The sequence below is a fragment of the Rousettus aegyptiacus genome, unplaced genomic scaffold, assembly GCF_014176215.1.
Source record: "Rousettus aegyptiacus isolate mRouAeg1 unplaced genomic scaffold, mRouAeg1.p scaffold_m13_p_9, whole genome shotgun sequence".
In the NCBI taxonomy this organism is placed as follows: domain Eukaryota; kingdom Metazoa; phylum Chordata; class Mammalia; order Chiroptera; family Pteropodidae; genus Rousettus; species Rousettus aegyptiacus.
In genome coordinates, this window is record NW_023416312.1 from 32535745 (window position 1) to 32559321 (window position 23577).

The window sequence follows — 23577 nt, forward strand, 5'->3', positions numbered from 1 at the left end:
GGTAGATATATAGTAGTAGAACTGCTGGATCACATGGTAATTGCTCCTAACTGTATGAGTTTACTGCTGGACTCTCAGTTCTATTCCTTTTATCTATATATCTGTATTTATATTTATCAAACTATATATATATATGCAATTTAATATCAATTTTAAAATTAATATTAAAGGAATATGAATGAATGAAATGAATATTCAGCTTCCCTAGTTCTGCAAAAAAAGCCCATTGTGATTTTTATAGGGATTACACTGAATCTGTAGATAACTTTGTAGAGTATGTCCATCTTAACAATATTAAGTCTTCCAATCCATGATGACGAGATGTCTTTCAATATATTTAGGTCTGTCTTAAATTTTTTTTTAACCATGTTGTATAGTTTTCATTGTACAAGTCTTGAATATTCTTGGTTAAATTTATTCCTAACTTTATTCTTAACTCCTATTTTTGATGATATTAGAAATGGAATTTTATTAATCTCATTGCTTGTGTGCAGAAATACAATAAAAACTTAAAAAAATATTTTTACTTTTCAATTATACCTGGCATATAATTTATATTAGTTTTGGATGTACAACATAATGATTAGATATTTATATAACTTACAAAGTGATCACACCTATAAATTTAGTACCCATCTAACATTGTATAGTTATATTATAAACTATATTCCTTATGCTGTATTTCTCATCCTCATAACTGTGTTTAACTACCAATTCATACTTCTTAATACTTTCCCCTTTGTCACCCACCCCCTAAACCCCATCCCATCTGGCAACCCTCAAATTGTTCTCTGTATCTATGAGTTTGTTTTGGTTTTATTTTGTTCTTTAGATTTCACATGTAAGTGAATCATATGTCATATGTATTTCTCTGGCTCACTCCACTCAACACAATATCCTCTATGTACATCCACATTGTTGCGAATGGCAAGATTTCATTCTTTTTCATGGCTGAGTAATATTCCATTATTTATATGTACCATCTCTTCTTTATCCATTCATCCACTGATGGACGCCCAGGCAGCTTCCATATCTTGACTATTGTAAATAATGCTACAATAAACACATGAATGCACATGTCCCTTTGAAGTAGTGTTTTGGATTTGTTTGGATAAATACACAGAAGTGGGATTACTGGGTGTTTGTCTCTTGTTATAGCCTTTGTTTTAAAGTCTATTTTGTCTGGTATAAGTATTACTGCTCCAGCTTTTTTGTTTGTTTGTTTTCAATTTCATGAAACATTTCTTTCCATCCCTTTGCTTTCACTATGTGTGTGTATTTCTAACTGAAGGTACTCTCTTTTAGGCAGCATATGTAAGGGTCTTGTTTTCTTATCCATTCAGCAATCTTCTTTTGATTGGAGCACCTAATCCATTTACCTTCAAAGTATTTATTGATAGGTATGTAGTTATTGCCATTTTATCATTCATATATTTTTTATTTTTTTATTTTTTCTTCTTATTCTTAAAGAAGACCCTCCAACATATCCTGTAATACTGCCTTGGTGGTAATGACTCCTTTAGGTTTTTCTTGTCTGGAAAGAATTTTATTTGTCCTTCAGTTCCAAATGCTAGCATTACCGGATACAGTAATCTGGGTTGTAGGTCCTTGCTTTTCATCACTTTGAATATTTCCTGACAATCCCTTCTGGCCTGCAAAGTTTCTCTTGGGAAATCAGCTGACAGTCTTATGGGAGTTCCCTTATAAGTAACTAATTGCTTTTCTCTTGATGCTTTTAAGATTCTCTCTTTGTCTTTAACCTTTAACATTTTAATGATGATGTATCTTGATGTGGGCATCTTTGGGTTCATCTTGTTTGGGACTCTTTGTGCTTCCGGGACTTGAATGTCTATTTCCTTCACCAGGTTAGGGAAGTTTTCCATCATTATTTCTTGAAATAGGTTTTCAGTTCCTTGCTCTTTCTCTTCTCCTTCTGGTTATGTCTTATGATACAAATGTTGTAAGCTTGATATTGTTGCAGAGGCCCCTTAGCTATCCTCATTTTTTTTTGATTCTTTGTTCTTTTTGCTGATCTGATTGGGTGTCTTTCACTACCCCATCTGCTAAGTCTCTGATTTGTTTCTCTGCTTCATTTAATCTGTTGATTCCTTCTAATGTACTCTTCACCTTAGATATTGCACTCTTCATTTCTGACTGGTTCCCTTTTATGTTTTCCATCTCCATTTTTATGTTTTCTATCTTTTTATTAAAGCTCTCACTGATTTCATGTACTCTTGCCCTAAGTTCACTGAGCATCCTTATAACCAGTGTTCTGAACTCTGCATCTGATAGATTGCTTTTCTCCATTTTGTTTAGTTCTTTTTCTGGAGCTTTGTTCTGTCCTTTCATTTGAGACATGTGTCTTTGCCTCCCCATTCGGCTGCCTCCCTGTGTTTGTTTCTGTGTATTAGGTAGAGCAGCTAGGTCTCATGGTTTTAGTAGAGTGACCTTATGTAGTAGGTTTCCTGTGAAGCTCTGTGGCACAGTATCCCTAGTCATCTGAGTCAGGTACTCCAATTGTGCCCCTTATGTGGGTTGTGTGTGCCCTACTGTTGCAGTTGAGCCTTGTTTTCTGTTTGTACATCAATGTGAGGAATTAACCTTTAGGTTAGTTGGTTGTGAGGACTGGTCTGTGACTACGGTGGAGGGGCTGACCCTATAGAACAGGATTTACTTTAATAGGGCTCTGGTCCCTGCCCAGTCTTCCCTTTTGGTGTGTCATACTTGAATGTGCCCCTGGCTCGTGCTCTGGCTGAGACTGAAGCTGGCCACTGGGTGTGCAGGCCAGTGCCTTTTGGAAGGGGTCCCACTGTAGACCAAGTTCAGCTGCAGCCTGTGCCCTGCTTGTGGCCACCTAGCAATCCACAAATGGCTGCCTCCTGCACTGGGCTTGGAGGTGCCTCAAGAGGCCAAGTTACAAGCAGAGGCCAGCTGCTACTAGTGCTGGGCTTGGGGCTCCTCTGCAAGAGGTTTGGGGCATGCTGAGGCCAGATGCTGTTTGTTTGGGGTTTGTGACCTTTGAGGGATCTTAGAAAAGTCTACACCACAAGCCAAGACAGGCTGTTTGTATGGAAAATACACTGGAAACAGCTTGCGTAGGCCTGCAAATTGGGTGGAGCAGTATCTCAGGGAATCTCCAGGGCAGGGCAACCAGTGTTACCCAGGTTGATGGAAACTTAGACATGATGGCCACCTGTGTCTGCACACCACAAGAGGGGAGGGCTCAACAGTGGCCTCTGACAGCACTTGTCTAGGAGAAAGTTGCCCTCCAGTCCTCTCCCAGAAGCCAGACAATTAAGTCCCTCACTATATGTCCCTGGAACCTTTTGAGCTGCTGCCCCTGCGCCAGAGCTCAGAGCGAGTTCATCAATGGGAAAATCCATGCACAGGCCCTTTAAGAACATCTGGGACTCCTGAAAACCTCCATCAAACTCAGCCACAATCTGCTCATTTTCACATCCAGATATTGTGGGGCCTTCTCTTCCTGGCACTGGATCCCTAGGCTAAGGAGTCTGGTGAGAAACTGGGACCCCTTGCTCTTCTGGGGAGACCTCCGCAGCTGAGATATCCCTCTCAATTTTTAACAACCACACAGAGCTGTGCACTCAGCCTTTTCCATATCTCTACTTCTCCTAGCAGTCTTGAGGTGGCTTCTTCATGTCCTTAGTTCTAAGGCTTTTGTTCAGCTATACCTCAATGATGGTTGTTCTGTAGTTTAGCTGTAATTTTGATGTGGTTGTGAGAGGAGACAAGCACAACATTTACCTAGTCCACCATCTTGATCAGTAATCTACAATTGATTTTATAAATGTTGATATTGTATCCTACAAATTTACTGATTTCATTTTACCATCTCTAATAGACATTTTAAAAATTATTCTTTAAGGTTCTCTATGTATATGATCATGTCATCAGTGAAAGATGAATTTAATTTTTTTCTTGCCCTATTGTCCTGGCTAGAACCTCTAGAACAATGTTGAATGGAAGTAGTGAGAGTGGACATCTTTGTCTTGTTCTTAAATAGGGAAAGCTTTCAGTTTTTCAAAGTTAGATATGACGTTATCTGTGGGTTTTCCATAAATGCCCTTAGTCATGTTGAGGAAGTTCTCTTTTATTCTTAGTTTATTTGGTGCTTTTATCATGAAAATTTGTTGGATTTTGTCAAATCTTTCTGCGTCAATTGATTTAATTGTGTGATTTTCTTCCTTCATACATCATCTGGTCAAAAAGTGAATTAGCCATAAATGTAAGAGTTTATTTCTGGAATTTCAAATCCATTCCAGTGATCTAAATGTTTGTCTTCATGTGCGTAACACAATGTCTTGATTACAGTAGTTTTGTAGTAAGTTTTAAAATCAGTAAGTCCTCTAACTTTCATCTTCTTTATCAGGATTGTTTTCAGTATTTTGTGTCCTTTTTTTTTTCATATGAATTTTAGCATCAACTTTTCAATTTTGGAACCCACGAAAAAGTTGGGATTTTTATATATTTTCCCCTGGATCTATGATCCAAACTGAATTGTTGCTATCTTGCCAACGTCAACATTTCTGATCCATAAAATTAGGATGTTTCCATTTATTTAGGTCTTCTTCAACATTTTGGCCAAGATTTTGTAGTTTTCAATGTATACATTTTACACTTATATTTATTCATAAGTTTTTTATTATTTTAGATGCATGATGAATAGAATTGTTTTCTTTATTTTTGGACTGTTAATTGCTAGCATATAGAGATATGATTAATTTTAGTACACTTACCTGGTACTTCGTTACCTTTTTTAACTCATTTACTAGTTTTAGGGTTTTTTTTAGAGGATTCCTTAGAATTTCCTATATACACGGTCATGTCATCTGCAAATACAGACTGTTTTACCTCTTATTTTCCAAATTGGATGCCTCTTTTTAATTTTTCTTGCCTAATTACTTTGGCTAGAACCTCCAGTACAATTTTGAATAGAAGTGGCAATAGTGGACACCCTTTTCTTATTTGATATTAGGGGAAAAGCAAACAGATTTCCATTATTATTATTTTAGCTATGGGTTTTTAATAGACGTTCTTTATCATGTTGAAGAAATCGTCTTATCCACCTAGTTTGTTGAAAGTTTTTATTATGAGTGTTTCCAAGGTTTTCTGTATAACTTTACTTCATCTATTGAGATGACCATATGTTTTTGCCCTCTTTTCTACTAATACAGTGTGTTATATTGATTTATAAATGTTAAACCAGGCTAGTTTATTGCAAACTCAAGAATACAGTATTATGGTTGCTTTATAATCTAGTGTATTTTGAAGAAGCTAAGACAAAATACTAAAAAATAATATTTAATGGTTTTGTATTAATGGCCTCATTTACCATTTCCATCATTTTTCATTTCTTCCTGTGTATGAAATTACACTTTGGTGTCATTTCCTTGCTTTGCTTTGGCTTCTTTCCTTACCCTTTGACTGTGCCGTTATTATCAGTATTACAAATAATGTTTCATGCTATTGTTTTTAAAAAGATTTTATTTCTTAGAGAAGTTTTATGATCACAGAAAAATTGAGAGGGAAGTATAGAGATTTCCTATATACTCCTTGTTCCACACATGCACAGCCTCCCCATTATTTACATCCCCCACCAGAGTGATACATTTGTTACAACTTTTCCCCTAATCTCAATGTATGATGAACATACATTGCCACATCTAGGGTTCACTCTTGGTGTTGTACATTTTATGACTTGGACAAATGTATAATGACATGCATCCATCATTACAGTATCATAAAGAGTTCTTTAACTGCCCTTAAAAATTCTCTGTGCTCCGCCTATTCATCCCTACCTGGCCCACTCCCAAACCATGGCAATCACTGATCTTTTTACTGTCTCTATAATATTGCCTTTTCAAGGATGTCATATAGTTGAAATTATACAGTATGTAGCCTTTTCAGATTGGCTATATTAACTTATTGATATGCATTAAAGTTTCCTCTATGTCTTTTCATTGATCACTCATTTCTTTTTAGTGATGAATAATATTTGATAGCCCAGAGGTATCACAGTTTATTTATGAATTTACCTACTGAATGGCATCTTGGTTGCTTCAAAGTTTTGGCAATTATAAATAAAGCTACTATATAACATACTTGTGCATGTTTTCTTTTTCACAATTTTTTGCCTGGATTTATTGCAAAATAATAGACAATTAGTTGCTCATATTTACACTGTACAATTCAATGAGTTTTTTTTTCAATTACAGTTGGCATACAATAATATATTAGTTTCACTTATACAGCATAGTGCTTAGAGATCTATATAACTCACAGTGATCACCCCATTAAATCTAGTACCCCTTTTCCCCTTTACGTATTTATTATGATATTATAAACTATTTTCTTTATGCTGCACTTTATATCTCCATGTCTATTTTGTAACTACCCATTTGCACCTAATCTCTTCACCTTTTTTTGCCATTCTCCCCAACCCTCCTCTCATCTAGTAGGCCTCAAAATATTCTGTGCATCTTTAAGTTTATTTCAGTTTTTGTTGTTGTTGATTTTATTCTTTAGATTCCATATGTATGAGAAATTATGCAATATTTGTGTTTCTCTATCTGACTTATTTCATTCCACGCAATACCATCTAGGTCCATCAAGGCAATATCTTTTCCCATCCCCTTCCTTTTAATCTGTGTGTGTCCTTTAATCTGAAGTGAGACTCTTGTAGGCAGCATATGTAGGGGTCTTGATTTGTATCCATTCAGCCACTCTATCTTACAGTTGGAGCACTAAACTCTTTTCCATTTGAAGTACTTGTTGATAGGAATGTAGTTATTACCAGTCTTTATTCATGTTTTTGATACATGTTTTTCTTCTTAAATAAGTCCCTCCAACATTTCCTGTAATACTGGCTTAGTGACGATAAATTCCTTTAGGTTATTTTTGTCTGGGAAGCACTTTATCTGTCCATCGACTCTAAATGAAGGCTTTGTTGGATAAAGTATTCTTGGTTGTAGACCCTGGTTTTTTATCATGTTGAATATTTTGTGCCAAGCCCTTCTGTCCTGCATAGTTTCTTTTGATAAGTCAGCTGCCAGTATTATGGGTGCTCCCTTGTAGGTAACTAATTGCTTTTCTTTTGCTGCTTTTAAGATTCTCTCTCTGCATTTAACCTTTGGCATTTTTCTTTTAATTTATTTATTTAAATTAGTTTCAAGTATACAGTACACTGGTTAGACATCTATATATTTCATAGGCCGATCCCGCCAATTGCTCCCTCCCTCCCTTCACCCTCAACCTAGCCATTATATTAATGCTAACTGTATTCCCTCTGCCATGCTAACCCATTTCCAAGACCAGCTATCAACTACTAATTTGTACTTCTTTAATCCTTCACTCCATTCCCAGCCCCCAACATCCCTCCCCTCTGTCCATCACCAAATTGTCCACTGTATTTATGATTCGGTTTTTGATTAGTTTGTTCTTTTTGTTCCTTAGATTCTGCATATAAATGTAATCATATGGTATTTATCTTTCTCTGTCTTATTTCACTCAGCATCATAACCTTTAGGTCCATCCATGTTGTTGGAAATGGTAGGCTTTCATTTTTTTAAATGGCTGAGTAATATTGCATTGTATATTTGAACAATACCTTCTTCATCCAGTCATCTGTTGATGGGTACTTAGGTTGCTTCCATACCTTGGCTATTGTAAATTGTGGTGCCATGAATATTGGAGTGCATAGATCTTTATGAATTATTGTTTTGGTTTTCTTTGGATAAATACCCAGAAGTACAATTGCTGGGTCAAAAGGTATATCCATTTTTAATTTTTTTGAGAAATCTCCATACTGTTTTCCATAGAGGCTATACCAATTTGCAATCCCATCAACAATTATGAGGGTTCCCTTTTCTACGCATCCTCAGCAACACTTATTGTTTTTGAATTTATTGATGATAACCATTCTGACAGGTTGAGGTGATATCTCATTGTGGTTTTAATTTTCATTTCTCTGATGGTTAGTGACCTTGAGCATCTTTTCATATGTCTAATAGCCATCTGTATTTCCTCTTTGGAGAAGTATCTGTTCAGGTCTTCTGCCCATTTTTTAATTGGATTGTTTTTGTTGTTGTTGTTGTTGAATTGTATAAATTCTTTATATAATTTGCATATTAATCCCTTATCAGCTGTATCATTAGCAATTATCTTCTCCAAGTCAGTTATCTTTTTATTTTGTTATGGTTTCCGTTACTGTACAAAAACTTTTTAGTTTGATATAGTCTCATTTGTTTTTTTTTCTTTTGTTTCCCTTGCCCAAGGAGATATATCTGAAAAGAAATTCCTGTTAGTAATATCAGAACGTTTGCTGCCTATGTTTTCTTCTGGAAGTTTTATGATTTCAGGTGTTACATTTAAGTCTTTAATCTATTTTGAGTCTATTCCTATATATGGTGTAAGAAGATGGTTCAGCTTCTTTTTTCTTGGTAGGTATCTGTTCAATTTTCCCAACACCATTTATTGAAGAGACTGTCCTTACCCCATTGTGTATTCTTAGCTCCTTTGTCATATAGTAAGTGAGTGTATAGGTGTGGATTTATTTCTGGGCTCTCTATTCTGTCCCATTGATCAATGCATCTGTTTTATGCCAGTACCATGCTGTTTTGATTACTGTAGCCTTATAGTATAGTTTGATAACAGGTAGTGTGATACCTACAACTTTGTTGTTTTTTTCTCAAAAAATGGCTATTCGGGGTTTTTTATAGCTCCATATAAATTTTAGGATTATTCTGGATCTCTGAGAAATGCTATCGGTATTTTGATAGGGATTGCATTGAATCTTTAGATTGCTTTGTGCTTTGGGTAGTATGGCCATTTTAAGGATGTTGATTCTTGCTACCCATGAACACGGTATATGCTTCCATTTATTTGTATCTTCTTCAATTTCTTTTTTCAATGACATAATTTTCTGAAAACAGGTCCTTTACCTCCTTGGTTAATTTGATTCCCAGGTATTTTATAGTTTTCAACGCAATTGTAAATGGGATTGTTTTCTTAATTTCTCTTTCTGAAAGTTCATGATTGGTGTATAAAAATGCCACTGACTTCTGAATATTTATTTTGTAATCTGATACTTTACTGAATTCATCGATCAGTTCTAACAGGTTTTGGTGTAATCTTGAGGGTTCTTTCTATATAGTATCATGTTATCGGCAAATAACAAGAGTTTTATTTCTTTGTTCCAATTCGGATTCCTTTTATTTCTCTTTCTTGTCTTATTTTTTACCTCTTGCTAGCATAGGAAAATTTTTTGTCGTTATTTCTTCAAACAGAGTCTCAATCTCTTGCTCTCTCTCTTCCTCTTCAGATACTCCTATGATTCAGATATTTTTATGCTTCATATTGTCCCAGATCTCTTAAACTTAACCTTTGGCATTTTTATTATAATGTGTCTTAATGTGGGCTTCTTTGGGATCTTCTTTTTTGGGGACTTTCTAAACTTCTTGGGGTTGTATGTCCATTTCTTTCACCAGGTTAGGGAAGTTTTCATCATTATTTCTTCAAATAGCTTTTCAACTTTTTGTTTGCCTTCAGGTACCCCTGTGACACAGATATTTTTACATTTAATAGTGTCCTATAGGCTCTTTAAATTATTATTATAGTGTTGGCTTCTTTTTTCTTGCTGATCTGATTGAGCTTCCTTGGCTTCCACATCTTCTATATTGGTGGTTCAATGTTCTTCTTATGCACTCTGTTGATTCCCTCTAATATATTCTTCATCTCAGATAATGTGTTCTTCATTTGATTGGATCCCCTTGATAATTTCCATTTCCATTTTTTAATGTTTTCTCTTTGTTAAAGTTCTCATTCAGTTCATCTACACTTTCACTAAGTTCATTGAGTATCTTTATAACCAGCATTTTGAAGTCTACGTCTGTCAGATTGCTTGACTCCATTATTTCTGAATCTCTGTTCTGTTCCTCATATGGTTTCTGCTTCTTTATGTTCCCATTTTGGCTACCTTTCTGTATCTGTTTCTATGTACTAAGCAAAGCTCCTAAGCCTCGTGGTCTTATTAGTGTGGCTTTGTGTAGTAGGTGTCCAGTGGCACAGTCCTGAGAGGGGTTCAGCTTCAGGCCAAGTGTAGCCCCAGCCTATGTTCCTTCAGGACCACCTAGCAATCCACAGATGCTGGTTCCTTCAGGACCAGCAAGCAATCCACAGATGCTGTGCATATATTTGCCTCAAGAGGCTACACTAGAAACCAAGGTCAGCTGCCACTAGTGTGAGTCTTGGCACTGCTCAGCAAGGAGCATGCTGAGGACACACTTGTATGTGGTTTGGGTGGTGCCGTGAGTTGGTGGAGGCAGAGTTTCAGGGAATCCTCTGAATGAAAGGACTTCTGTTAACCAGATCAATCATGTCTCAGCTATGGCGGTGCCAAGTCCACATACCAGGAGGAGAGGAGGGCTTAACAGAGGAAAAATGGATACCACTGCCCCAGAGTGAGCTTAACAGAGGAACAATGGATACCTCTGCCCCAGAATGAGTCCTGCCTCTGGCCCTCACTCTGACAACTCAGTGTCCCCTTGTAAGTCCCGGGTGCTCCCCACAAAGCCACCATGTTGCTGGTACTCAGAGTAAGCTGATCCGTCACTGTGAAAGTCCACTCATGGACATGGCCCCTTTGAGAGGCATCTGCAGCTAATGGCTGCCACTACGGTAGCCTCTGTCTCCCTCAGCCACTTGGGACAGGGCAGCCTTGAATCTTCATCCCCTCCTACCTTCTACTATTGCAGGGTCATTTCTTATTTCTCTCCCTAGTTGTAGTGCTTCTGTTCATCTAGATCCCAGGCAACTTTGCTTGTTGTTTGGTCCATCTTTCTGTCACAACTTGATTTGGTTGCAAGAAGGATGAACAAAGCCTCTATCTACTATGCCATTTTTTCCACTTCCATGTGCATGTTTTTGTATGGACCTAAGTTTTTAACTCCTTTGTGTAAATACCAAGGACTGCTATTGCCAAATTGTCTGGTCAAGTGTATATTTAGTTTTGTGAAAAATTGCCAAAATTTCTTGCCAAGTGGCTATACCATTTGCATTCCCACCAGCAATGAAGGCGAGTTCCTGTTGCTCCACAGCCTTACCAGCTTTTGATGCTGTCAGTGTTCTGGATTTTGGTCCTTCTAATATGTAAGTGAATTCTCAATGTTGATTTGCATTTCCCTGATGACAAATGATATGTAACATCATTTCATATGCTTCTGTATCATCTGTATATTTTCTTTGGTAAAGTGTCTGTTAAGATCTTTGGCCTATTTTTTAAAACACTTATTCGTAAAGATATATGTACCTCTATGTTCGTTGCAACATTATTAAAAGTAGCCAAGACATAGAAACAACCTAAGTGTTTATCAATGAATGATTGGATAAAAAGGATGTGGTATATATATATACAACAGAATACTACTCAGCCATAATAAAGGATGAAATAGTGCCATCTGCAAAAACATTGATAGATCTTGAAACTATCATGCTAAGTGAAATAAGCCAGATGTAAAAGGATAAGAACCACATAATTTCACTCACATATGGGATAAAAAAACAGAAAACTATAAACAAACAAGCAAAACAAACAAATTAATAGACATAGGAAACAGTATGGTGGTTACCAGAGGGGAAGGAGGGCAGGGAGGAGGATGAAGAAGGTAAGTGGGGTCAAATAAAGAGTGGTGGAAGGGGACTAATTTTGAGTGGTGGGCACACAACTCAATATATAGATGATATATTATAGAATTGTACACTTGAAACACATAACATTATTAACCAATGCTACTCCAATAAATCATATTTAATAAAGGAAATAAATCAACAAAGGATTTTTGGCTAATTTTTTCCATCTTTATTGAAATATAATAGACGATTACTTGTTTGTATTTACATTGTACAATTCATTGAGTTTTTTTCAGTTATAGTTGGCATACAATAATATACCAGTTTCAGTTTTATTGCATAGTAATCCAAGATCCATATAACTCACACAGTGATAACCCCACTAAATCTAGTCCCCCTCTTCCTGGTTGTAGATCCTCAGTATTCATCACATTAAATATTTGTGTGACAAGACCTTCTGTCCTGCATAGTTTCTTTTGCAAAATCAGCTGCCAGTCTTATGAGTGCTTCCTTAGCAGTTGGTAACTAACTGCTTTTCTCTTGCTGCTCTAAAGATTCTCTCTTTGTACTGATCCTTTGGCATTGTAATTATGTTGTATTTTGGTGTGGGGCTCTTTGTGTTCCTCTTTCTTGGGACTCTCTGAGCTTCTCAGGGTTGTATATCTTTCTTTCACCAGGTGAGGGAAGTTTTCATCATTATTTCTTCAAATAGCTATTCAACATCTTGTTTTCCTTCAGGTACTCCTATGACACAGATCTTTACCTTTAATTGTGTACTATAAGCTCCTTAAATTATTATTGTAGTCTTGGCTGCTTTTTTCTTGCTGTTCATATTGAGTGTCCTTGGCTTTCCCAACCTCCAAATAGGTCATTTGATCCTCGTCTTTATTCACTTTGTTTATTTCATTTAATATACTTCTCATCTAAGATAATGTGTTCTTCATTTCTGACTGGTTCTCTTTTATATTTTCCATTTCTATTTTTGTTTTTTATCTCTGTGAATTCTCCCTGAATTCATCTACACTTCTCCTAAGTTCATTGAGCATCCTTATAACCAGCGTTTTTAACTCTGTGTCTGGCAGATTGCTTGACTCCATTACTCCTAGATCTCTGTTCTTTTCTCTCATATGGTTTCTGCTTCTTTATCTTCTGATTTTGGCTACCTTTCTGTGTCTGTTTCTATGTACTAAGCAAAGCTCTTAAGTCTCCTGGTCTTACTGGTGTGGATTTGTGTAGTAGGTGTCCAGTGGCACAGTACTGAAAGGGGTTCCGTTGCAGGCCAAATTTAACCCCAGCCTGTGCCCCTCTGGGGCCACCTGTTAAGATTCAGCAAGCAATCCACAGATGCTGTACTTATAGTTGCCTCAAGCTGCCAGTCTTATGAGTGCTCCCTTACCAGTAGGTTACTGCTTTGAAACTGTGGCCAGCTGCCTCCAGTGTGAGTCTAGATGCTGCTGAGCAAGGAGCACCTGACTTGCTGAGGATACACCTGGATGTGGCTTGAGTGGGGCAGCATGTTGGGGAAAATGGAGTTTCAGGGAATCCTCTGGGCTGAACAACCTTGGTTACCATGTTTGATGAGGTCTCCATTATGGCAGCGCTGGTTCCCCGAATTGGGATAGGGGAGGGCTCAACAGAGGGACAATGGATACTGCTGGCACTTCTGTACAGAGCAAGTCTTGCTGCAGCCCTCACTACGACAACTCAGTGTCCCCCTGTAAGTCCCTGGTGCCCTTTACACAGCCTAACTGGTGCTGGTGCTCAGAGAAATCAGGTCCTTCATTGCAAAAGTCCATTTGTGGACTTGGCCCATGTAGGAGGTGTCTGCAGCTGCCACAACTTTTGTCTCACTCAGCTTCTCAGGACTGGTTAGCTTCATGTCCTTGCCCCATCCTATCTTCTTCCTTTTCAGGGTGATTTCTTAGATTTGTCCCTAGCCGTATGGCTTGTTCATCTAGATCCCAGGTGATTTTCCTTGCTGTTTGCTCCTTGTTTCTATTACAACTGATTTGGTTGCCAGAGAGATGAACAGAGCCTCTATCTTCTATGCCATTTTTTTCTCTCCCTTACTTATCTCTGGCTAATTTTAAATTGAATTGCTTTTGTTATTGTTAAGTTTTAAGAATTCTATTGTATATTTAAGATAAAGTATTTTATTAGATGTATCTTCCCAAATATTTTCACCCCGTCTGGTGGGTTGTCTTCCCATTCCCTTGATAATGTCTTTCACAGAGCAGTTTTTAATGAAGTGCAGCTTATCAATTAGTTCTTTCATGTATCATGCCTTTGGTGTTATATCTAAAAATTCATTGCCTTACCTAAAATCATCTACGTTTTCTCTTACATTATCTTCTAGGAATTCTATCATTTTATATTTTTACATTTTGGTATATAATCTATTTTGAGCTGATTTTTTTTGAAGGGTGTAAGGTCTGTGTCTCAATTCATTTTTTGCATAAGGATGTTGAGTTGTTCTAACACATTTGTTGTAAGAACTATCTTTGCTCCATTAAATTGCCTTTGTTCCTTTGTCAAATATCAGATGAATACACAATGTGTTTGTGTGTGTATGCACATACATATACACCTTACTGTTAAAATGTACAGCTGAAACTTATCAGATTTCGTTATCCAATGTCACCATTTATATATATATATATATATATGTAATCAGTTGACTATATTCATGTGAGTCTATTTCTTGGCTCTCCATTCTGTCCTATTGATCTATTTATCTATTTTTTTGTCAATACCACATTGTCTCGATTACTGTAGCTTTATAGTAAGGCCTGAAGCCAGGTAGTGTCAGTCCTCCAACTTTGTTATTCTCCTTCAACATTGTGTTGGCTATTCTGTGTCTTTTGTTCTTCTGTATAAACTTTAAAATTAATTTGATGATATCCACAAAATAACTTGCTGAGAATTTTTTTTAAAAATTATTATTAGTTTCAAGTATAAAGTACATTGGTTAGACATTTATATAGTTTATGAAACAAACCCCCTTAATGCTTTCTCTCATCTGGCTCTCCACCTAGTCATTACATTAATGCTAACTGCATTCCCTGTGCTGTGCTCTCAATCCCCATGACCATCTATCAACTACTAATTTGCACTTCTTTAATCCTGCACCCCATTCTCCCAGCCCCCTAACCCCCTTCCCCCCTGGCTATCACCAGATTTTTCTCTATATTTGTGAGTCTTGTTTCAATTAATTTGTTCTTTTTGTTCCTTAGATTCCTCATATAAGTGAAATCACATGGTATTTATCTTTCTCTGACTTATTTCACTCAGCATAATAACCTCTAGGTCTATCCATGTCATTGCAAATGGTAGAATTTAATATTTTAATGGCTGAGAAATATTCTATTGTATATATGAACCACAACTTCTTTATCCAATCATCTGTTGATTAACTGACTCTATAGATCAACTCGGGAAGAACTGATATCTTAACAATATTGTGTCTTTCTATTCATGAACATGGAATGCCTATCCATTTATTTAGTTCTTCTTTGATTTCATTCATCAGATTATTTGTAGTTTTCCTCATATAGTCCTTATACATATTTGGTTGGATTTATACCTAAGTATTTAATTTTGGGGGGTGCTCAGGTAAATGGTATTGTTGTTATTTTAACAAGAATATATTGTAATAGCTCTGGATTCTTGTTACTGTTTCTGTTTTGCTTTGTTTTCCTCTGTTTAGTGATTTGCGTGGGCTGATTCTCTATGAAGTCTATTTTCTCTGCAGTGTACAGTCTCTGACATCATGCTGATTTTGCCCCTTGTTTTATTTTTAAGCTTGGCTTTCTATGAGTCACCTCTAGCTCAGCATAGTGAGTGTTTAGCCTGTGATCAAACAGAGGTTTTTCTTAAGCACCCAGATTCAATAACGCTTTGACCTTTTGCCAATGTATCTTTGTATGACTTGTGGAATCCTTTCAAAGTCAAAGAACTTTTTGATTCTACCCTGCACTCGAACAGAGTTTAGCAATTCACAAATAACATTTCTGGTTGCCCCTGCACAGGTTTGACTTAGTGCATATGTAAAGCCTTCCAGATCACTAGAGATAAGTTTAATTTTAGTAGGGCCTTTTTTGATGGTTTCTTTGCCTAGGTATCTCTGAAAAATATCTGGCCAGTCTGCTCTTTTCTATATTTTGCTAATATATAGTTGCTTTTCTAATTTTCAGTACTGTGATCTCTATGGTTTCAAAACCAACTTTAGGCATGAGTTCCTTCACGCTCTGTTGCAAAGAGCGTCAGCCCCGATAGGCTATGCTACTATTCTGGAGCTATGTGGAGAGAGGGTAATATGGTAGCCTGCTTCTTCTGTAGTGACACCTCTGCCCTAGGAGCCCTTGAAGTCCTTGTCTGACAAACACAACATCTCAGCCCAGGCCCTGGACCTGGGGAGAGTGGGAAGAAATGAGAGTCTCAATTCTTCTCCAACTGCCACTCACAGTTTGCTGCACCTGTCTAAAATATAGAATCCATCTTAGGAATGGGAGATGGGCAGGAAAGTCTTCTTGGCTATGCCTACCCAGAATAAATTTTCCATAACATAGAATTAGAGGGCAGAATGAGAGTCACTAGCAGACTGCCTATGCTGGAGTAAAACTATAGCCCTACCAGAAGCTGGTGAAGAAGAGAGCCCTGTTTTTTTGGCTGTGCCCTGCTGGAATAAATCTTCTGTAATATAAAGCTAGAAGGAGGAGTAGGAGCAAGTCTTAACATAAAATGCCTCAGATGCCAATTGTTCTGGCAAAGATTCCATAAATTTCTTAAATAAATGCTGCTCAATTTCTTGCATGCCCTTTAACCAATTTTCAGACACATTAACTGGTGGTTAGGGGTAATTTTTACCAGTTTAGTGGTTATCTCACTGGTGACAGGGTCTGCTAAAATACTCACATAGCCATTACAGTAGTTGCTCAGTCGCAATTATTTATCTTACTTCAACACATATTTAGCAAACACTTCTGTGTGCCAGGTATTATGTATACTGGGTTTGTTTTAAGTAACAACTTTATTAAGATACAGTTGACATACATTAATCTCTATATATTTAATAAGTGTACATTTTGATAAGCTTCAACATGTGTATGCACCATCATCATCATCAAAATGGTGAACATACACATTAACCCCAAGTTTCCTTCTGGCCTTTGTACTGCCACCCACCCTTCTCTGCCTCCCTCCTTGGGCAAATATTAATAATCTTTCTGTCACAATAGATTAGTTTTTGTGTCTGTTTTTAATTTACAAAGTGGGTTGCTGGTGAGGTGTATCTTTTACTAAAAACTCACCTCAGCCAGATTGTTCTTTGCTTGTGTGCAGAATATTTTAGGGATTTTCTTTTTGTTTCTAGGTCAAGATTCCTTAACAGGAAACAGATTCTAGCAACCACATTCTCCTGAAAATGGGTGCTGGTGACTTGCTCACTGGATTCATGAACATGTTTATAGACATCAAAAAAGGCAGCTGCATTTCACTTCTACTTGGTTGGTAAATCCAAGTCCTTGCATTTAGAGAATTGTGGGCCAGCACATAAGCTGTACCTTACTCCAGGATTCTTACTGTCTTTGCCCACATGCCACAAACGGCTATTAAGCAACCCAGTGTATTCCTATTGCCCTTCAAGTGTATGATTATAAACTTCTAGAAAAATCTGAAGGACCCAGGGCGGCATAGTTTCTACATGAACCCAAGAATTGAATCCCCAAATCATGTACACAATATTGTTCTTTTCAGGAAAATTCAGGAAAATGAAACTGCAGCTTCAAGGGACTTAGCTGCTATTAACTGGAATTGATCCTAAGTCAATGATTTATTGCCAAGCACCATGTTAAGTGGTACAGAACTGTTAACCTTATATGTAATACTCACAATAAATTCACAAGTTTGGTATAATTGTTTCCCATTTTACACAAGACAAACCTGAGGTAAGGTGAGGTCAAAGGACTTGTCCTAGATCATATAGCTAGTGGATAGCAGAGGTGGAATTCAAACATATGTGACATTAAGACAATCATCTGTTTACTATAATGTCTAATTGCCAAGCTTAGGGATTACCCTCCATGCCCCCAAAAATCCTCTTATAGAGGAGAATTCAAACATTTTGGCCTTTCATCAGTGTGGCACTAAGTGCCACTTGGTTCCCTGTATTTTTATTGTTTTTATGCAAACCTACATCATCCTTTTAGAGGAATTAAAAGCACCAACTCACATAAATGTTCCTCCTAAGAAAGAACACGGGAATCATATTATCCAGATAACCTGTGAATGAATTTAGATTAAGGCTGTGATTTTGACTATTTATATGACTGTGAACAACACAAACATGGATTATATTCCAAACATCCATAATTAGTGCCCTGGGATCTTGTAATACTTTAAAGAAATGTTCTCACCAATAGCTATCCATGTAATCCAGAACTCTAATTCAGTTGTGCTGTGTCAGAAATGGACAAAGATACCTACTGCAATATTTTTACTTTACATAATTGAGGCCAGTCTGCTAGTTTGTGTTATATCTCATGCAAGAGTGCCATTCTCTAAAGGAATCAAAAGAGATTAAATGGAACAGGGCCTGCTTGGCTCAAACCAGAAATTGAAGTTCAAAGCAGTTATTGACTCTCCTCAGTAGAGGGCAGTGGTGAACAGGTCAAGGCTGGCAGGAAGGGACCAGAGAGACATTAAGTTCTATTGTGTACCCACTAAGTGCTCAGGTGTAGAGCTTAATGCTTTACATATAGTAACTTAAGATTCCTGAGAATGACCCTATGATGGAAGGATAATTAGCACCATTTTAGTGTCAAAGAGGTGAATGAATTAAACACAGATCTGGTGCCCTCCAATTCAGCTACAACGCACTGTAACATGAGAAGTACTATTCCAAAGTCTCATAACTGAGAACTTGTACTGTTGAAAACTAAAAGAGCAGGTTCACCCAGGACACAGTAGGTCCTACATATGATAGGAACTTAAAGATCTGGACTGGCTGGAACAATGAGAAGCATTTAACAAGGATAACAAGTAACAAGTTACAAACGGAGCCAGTGACAAGATGAAAATTCTCTGGAAGTGAGTGGTTCAGAGGACTGGAAATCTGACATATGGGAAACAGTTGAAGGACCTAGAGAAGATTAGACCAGGGTTCTTGACATTATGAAGGTGTTCATAAATCCCGAAAAATGTAGAAAATATGTCAAGAGGAATCCAACATTATAACTATCCAAAGAGCAATCAGTTATTAAGAAGGCACAAACTATTTTGTATGGCTCCAAAGACTAGGCCTTAGACCAGCTGGGGGCAGATTTTAGTTCCTTAAAAGGCAGAGAAACCTCTAGAAGTGAGAGCATCTCAAAACTGGCATGCTTTGGAAAACTAGGATGACTTCCAGGAACTCTTTTGACTCTAGGATGCTCCGATTTTGAGCTGGTCAGAATTTCCAGAATGTCACCTTTGCTCTTGTCAGGTGAAGGTCTTAACATTTCCCAAGAAGGAACTGGTTGGTCTATAGCACTTAGGAGCCAACACATTCAGATTATTAGAACAACTCTACTAAGAAGAACCTGTCTACATATCTCCTAAGAAATTAATTATAGGAGAAATTCTGAGATTGCCTCACAAGAGGGAGCCAGTGGTGTTCCTCTGGAATCTGGGCTTTGAACCAATTCACTTGATGGCTATAAATATACCTTTTGCTCAAAGAAACAAACACGGTCAAAAAGTTTAAACATTCCATAAATAAGAGGTCCCTGAAATATACATACACAGGATATGATACCAAATAAAGCTCAATGATGATGGAATCCAGGAATATGCAACCCAACCCACATCTGAGTAACTAACTCAATTAGTCAGTATTTACCTATTTCACCCTACTATAAGCAAGTCTTTGTTCGGATTAATAGAGATCACAGAGATAATAAGGCACAATTCCTACTTTTGAAAGGGTCACAGTTTAAAAATGATGTATCCTTATAGATAATATACTCCATAATATGAGAATGCCAGAATAGAGATCTATACAAATGGCTATGTGTATAGACGGAATGAGGAAAAGATATACAGAGAATATATCGTGTGAGCTAGACTTTGAAGAATGGTTGAGAGTTCACCATGTAGAAAGAAGATGGGAACATTCAAGCAAAGAGTACAACATGTGCAAATACAAAGAGGTGGGAAAGATTTGGTATATTTGAAGAAGATAGTTTGTCAGATGTGGATTGGTTAAAGTACAGGATGTGTGAGAAAGTGGGGAACCATCTTCTTCATATTCTTGCTAAAGGGAGGTTCTCTTTAAAACTAAACTTTCAGCAAGCTTACCAGTCACTGATACCCTGAACTGGCTTCCACCCCAGACTGGGCTGTGCCCTTGCCATTAGAAAACTAGTTGTTACAAGAACTCCATCATCTATCTCTTAAAGGCTATCAAAGCCATAGTAGACTGGGTACTGGACAACACAGATGATTCTTGGGGACTTCAAGCTGGTCAGAAGCCACTAACAAAAGTGGATAGCCATCTCATTATTCTGGCCTCCTTTGGGCAGCACTTCCAGGAATGGGATGATTATTATGGAGGTCTTTGCTAGAATCTATACCCAGATCTGCCTTCGATGAGACCCAAACACTTACAGACCAGAAAGGAGTGCCACATATGCCAGCCCATCTGGCCAAAGTTAGCTACTAAAAGTCCATGCATATCCAAAGGGAAGTGTCCAAAGGGCTTCAGTAAGGAAATCTTATTGCTGTCATTACAGACCCTTCCTAAATGGATGAACTTCTGAATTTGTGGGTAGCCTCCTTGTTTAAATGGTTTCTACTGCTAAGCCTCTTTTGAAGCAGTCAAATCTGTTATTTCTAACTGCACTGACCTCATTTGATTTTAAGGACCATAAGGGAAGAAACCATACCTATAATGTTCATTATCATCTTTCATCATCCTCAAGCAAATGATCAGGATGGAAAATAATAGGCAGTAGGAGTACAGTGCTGGGCATTTATTAAAATCTCTCTAACCACAGCTTGGTTAAGATTTTTCTGAAATGGGTTACTAGAAGAGGCTGGCCATTAAGACTTTTCAAGTCATTAAGTCATTAAGACATCATTTCATATGTCACTCTATATTCAACAGTAAGAGTCTGTCTTGCTCAGTAAAAATAATATGAAAGCTTAAGACTTGCCTTCATTATCTTCACCCAAGATTTCATAAAGGCATACCTACAGAAGAATGTTTTATAAGCACTGTTAATTGAACCTACCTTTATTCATTTATAACAAGACAGTTGGTTTTCTTAAGACTTATGAGGCAATGATAGAATCCTGTCATTCTAATTGAAATCATGGTCTATGTCAAACATTGTTCACAGCATAAATGGACCATGTGGTACTACCGCTTCGATCAACTGTGAAATTGTTGCTCCTAGGCTGCTGAGACAATAGAAAAGAATGGAACTTTTATCTTCTATAACTATCAGACATTGAATCCTCAGCTATAACTCCTGGGGGAACAATAGAACACCAGTATTCCTCCACCCACCAGAACTCAAACCTAGCCAAAAAGGTGTCTCTCTGTTACAATGGCAAAATAATGTTAGCTCAAGAGCTAATGATATTCTGTATATCAAGAACAGCTGGGGTTCATTGTTAGAATTTGGTCTATGTTTTTTCTGAAGTAGTTCAGAGGGAGGGTGACTATAGTCATTTTCCTTAGAAACATTTGGTTGTATTGTTGACAGCTCCTTGTCCATTTTCCCTAATATACAACATGACACTAACCAACACCATCAGGAAAATATAAAGTCTGCCCTAACTTTAGAACTGTTCTTAATCATGTCAAACATACTGTCTCAACTTCACATTATTAGTATTCAATGATAATTAACACAGTACTTTGTTTTCTCTAATTGTTTCTTGATAAATCATATAATCCCTAGCTAAACAGTAAGATTTAAGACAGAAGTTTAGGGCAGTGAAAGGAATGGGCTTTGGAATAAAGTATATTCAAGTCTGAATGTCACGTAAGTTCTATGGATCTTAGTACCATCATGTATAAAGTGGGGAAAGGTGCCATCCTCCCCACATGGTGGCCTTAAGAATATTTGAAGTGCTTGGCACATTTCTGTAAGTGAAAGTTACCTTCCCCTTTCCTTTTTACTATTCCTGCATCTGTTAAGCTAACGCAGGATGTTTTGATCAGGTGTTCAGTAAATCTTTACTAAACATAGAAGATAAACATTTTATTCCATGCTTTTTGTGTCCAATATTACAAGGATACCTTGTTCTGATCTCCCTCCATCTTTAAACCCAGGTTTAGTCACTTCTGGCTGCACCTGGTTCATCAACAGCTGACTAAGCCCTCTGGGAAATGTGGTCTATAAGCACTCCCTATTCTGATGGTATAGACAAGGTAAATCTCACTCACACCTTAATCCTAAGGAATGTGCCTTTTTTCTTCTCTTTTGACACGCTGGTTTAGAGCCACATCTTCTCCCTGAGGAAAGCAAACAACAGACAATCTGATTTTGTCTGTTTCAGAGCAACAAATATGGCCACCTGTCTTAGTTTTCAGCTGATTAATCTCATTAGCCAGATTACCTTTACAAGCAGTCTGAGGGTATGCCCAATTTTGTTTAAGTCTTCTGGGGAGGGCCCCATCCCTCCTTTCCTTTCTACCCCAAAAGGTAAAAAATAAATAAATGAATGAATGAATGAATGAATAAATAAATAAATAAATAGATAGATAAACCTGCCTTCTCCAAGAGCCATTTTTAAAAAACACACTTCTATGTCTCCAATCAAGGAAAACTGCCTAAAACCTAAGACAACTCTGAAAATCCTTTACGTGAAAAAATAGATTTAAAATATTTTCTTCCAGGGGTGAAAAACTCAATTCTGGTTTTGAATCCTCTTTTGTGCCAGACAGTGCCTGCAACTACAAGGAGAGTCTGTCACTGGAAATTGTCAGGTGAGCTCAGGGCCTAAATTTAGTCTTCATTAATTTATATCTCCTTCTGAAAGGACACAAACTAGGAAGAATCTTTTCACTTGGTTATTCTTAGATACACTTTTGGGGCTGTAAACTCACCCATCCATCCCTTACATAGCTGAGCCATAAAAGCACAAACACAGTCCCCAACACAGTCATATACCTCCACACAGTCACACACATGATTGTATACCCTCACACATATAGTTATACATCCCCCAAAGCATAGAAGAGAGACACGGAGCCCCTAAGAGACGAAATGTCCTGGAAGAAGAGATTGAGCAATGATGAAGTGTGGAGGATAGAGAAAAGTGAGAGATTTCCCAAGCTAGTAGGTTTTTTTTTGTTATTGATCTTTCCCCCAGAATCACTTGAAAGACTTGAATAGCAGCAGCCTCTTCTGAGGACCCTAAAGATCCCTACCTGAAATCACTTCCTGCCTCAGTTCATGGCCACTCGGCAGAGGTGTGTGACCTCCCTGCTGTTAGGTTTATGGAAGGAGGAAAGCACAAGGCCAAAGAGGTTAAGCAAGGTTTATGGTAGCAGAGAAACAGCTGGGGTGAACTGAAGATGATGTCAGCCCTCAATGCAAGGGGACCTGAAACTTATATGGGGCTTGAAGAGAGCTTTTTAGGTGGGAATATTTTGGCCAGGTAAATTAGAAGGGAAGAGAGGAGAGTTCAGTGAATCAGGAGGTAAGCATATAGTGTTGCCAACCTGGACGCAAGTTTTGGTTCCCACACAAAGGTAAGAGAGAAGTCTGGTTCCCAAACTACAGGGGAGGTAGGAATAGGGCTCTCCTTGACCTAATACCTGCCTTGGAGAATGTTTATAGAATCAAAATGATGTTAATTTTAAGAGAGATACTCTCCCAAAAGCAAGGGAAGTAACTTCGAAGGAGCTTAAAGGACTGTTAATGTTACATGGGATTTAAC

At 37.5% G+C, this 23577-nt stretch overlaps 1 protein-coding gene across 3 annotated transcripts in view; it reads right to left on the minus strand.

Moving 5' to 3' along the window:
• Positions 1 to 23577, minus strand: part of SHROOM4 (shroom family member 4) — a 218319-nt gene that overhangs the window by 132576 nt on the left and 62166 nt on the right. Inside the window, exon 2 of one of the 3 annotated variants that reach the window (XM_016153264.2) lies at positions 22081 to 22147. The exons of the other annotated variants lie outside the window; for them this stretch is intronic. The gene's annotated coding sequence lies outside the window, so the exon portion shown is untranslated. The remainder of the gene's footprint in view (positions 1 to 22080; positions 22148 to 23577) is intronic. 3 annotated transcript variants of the gene reach the window in all.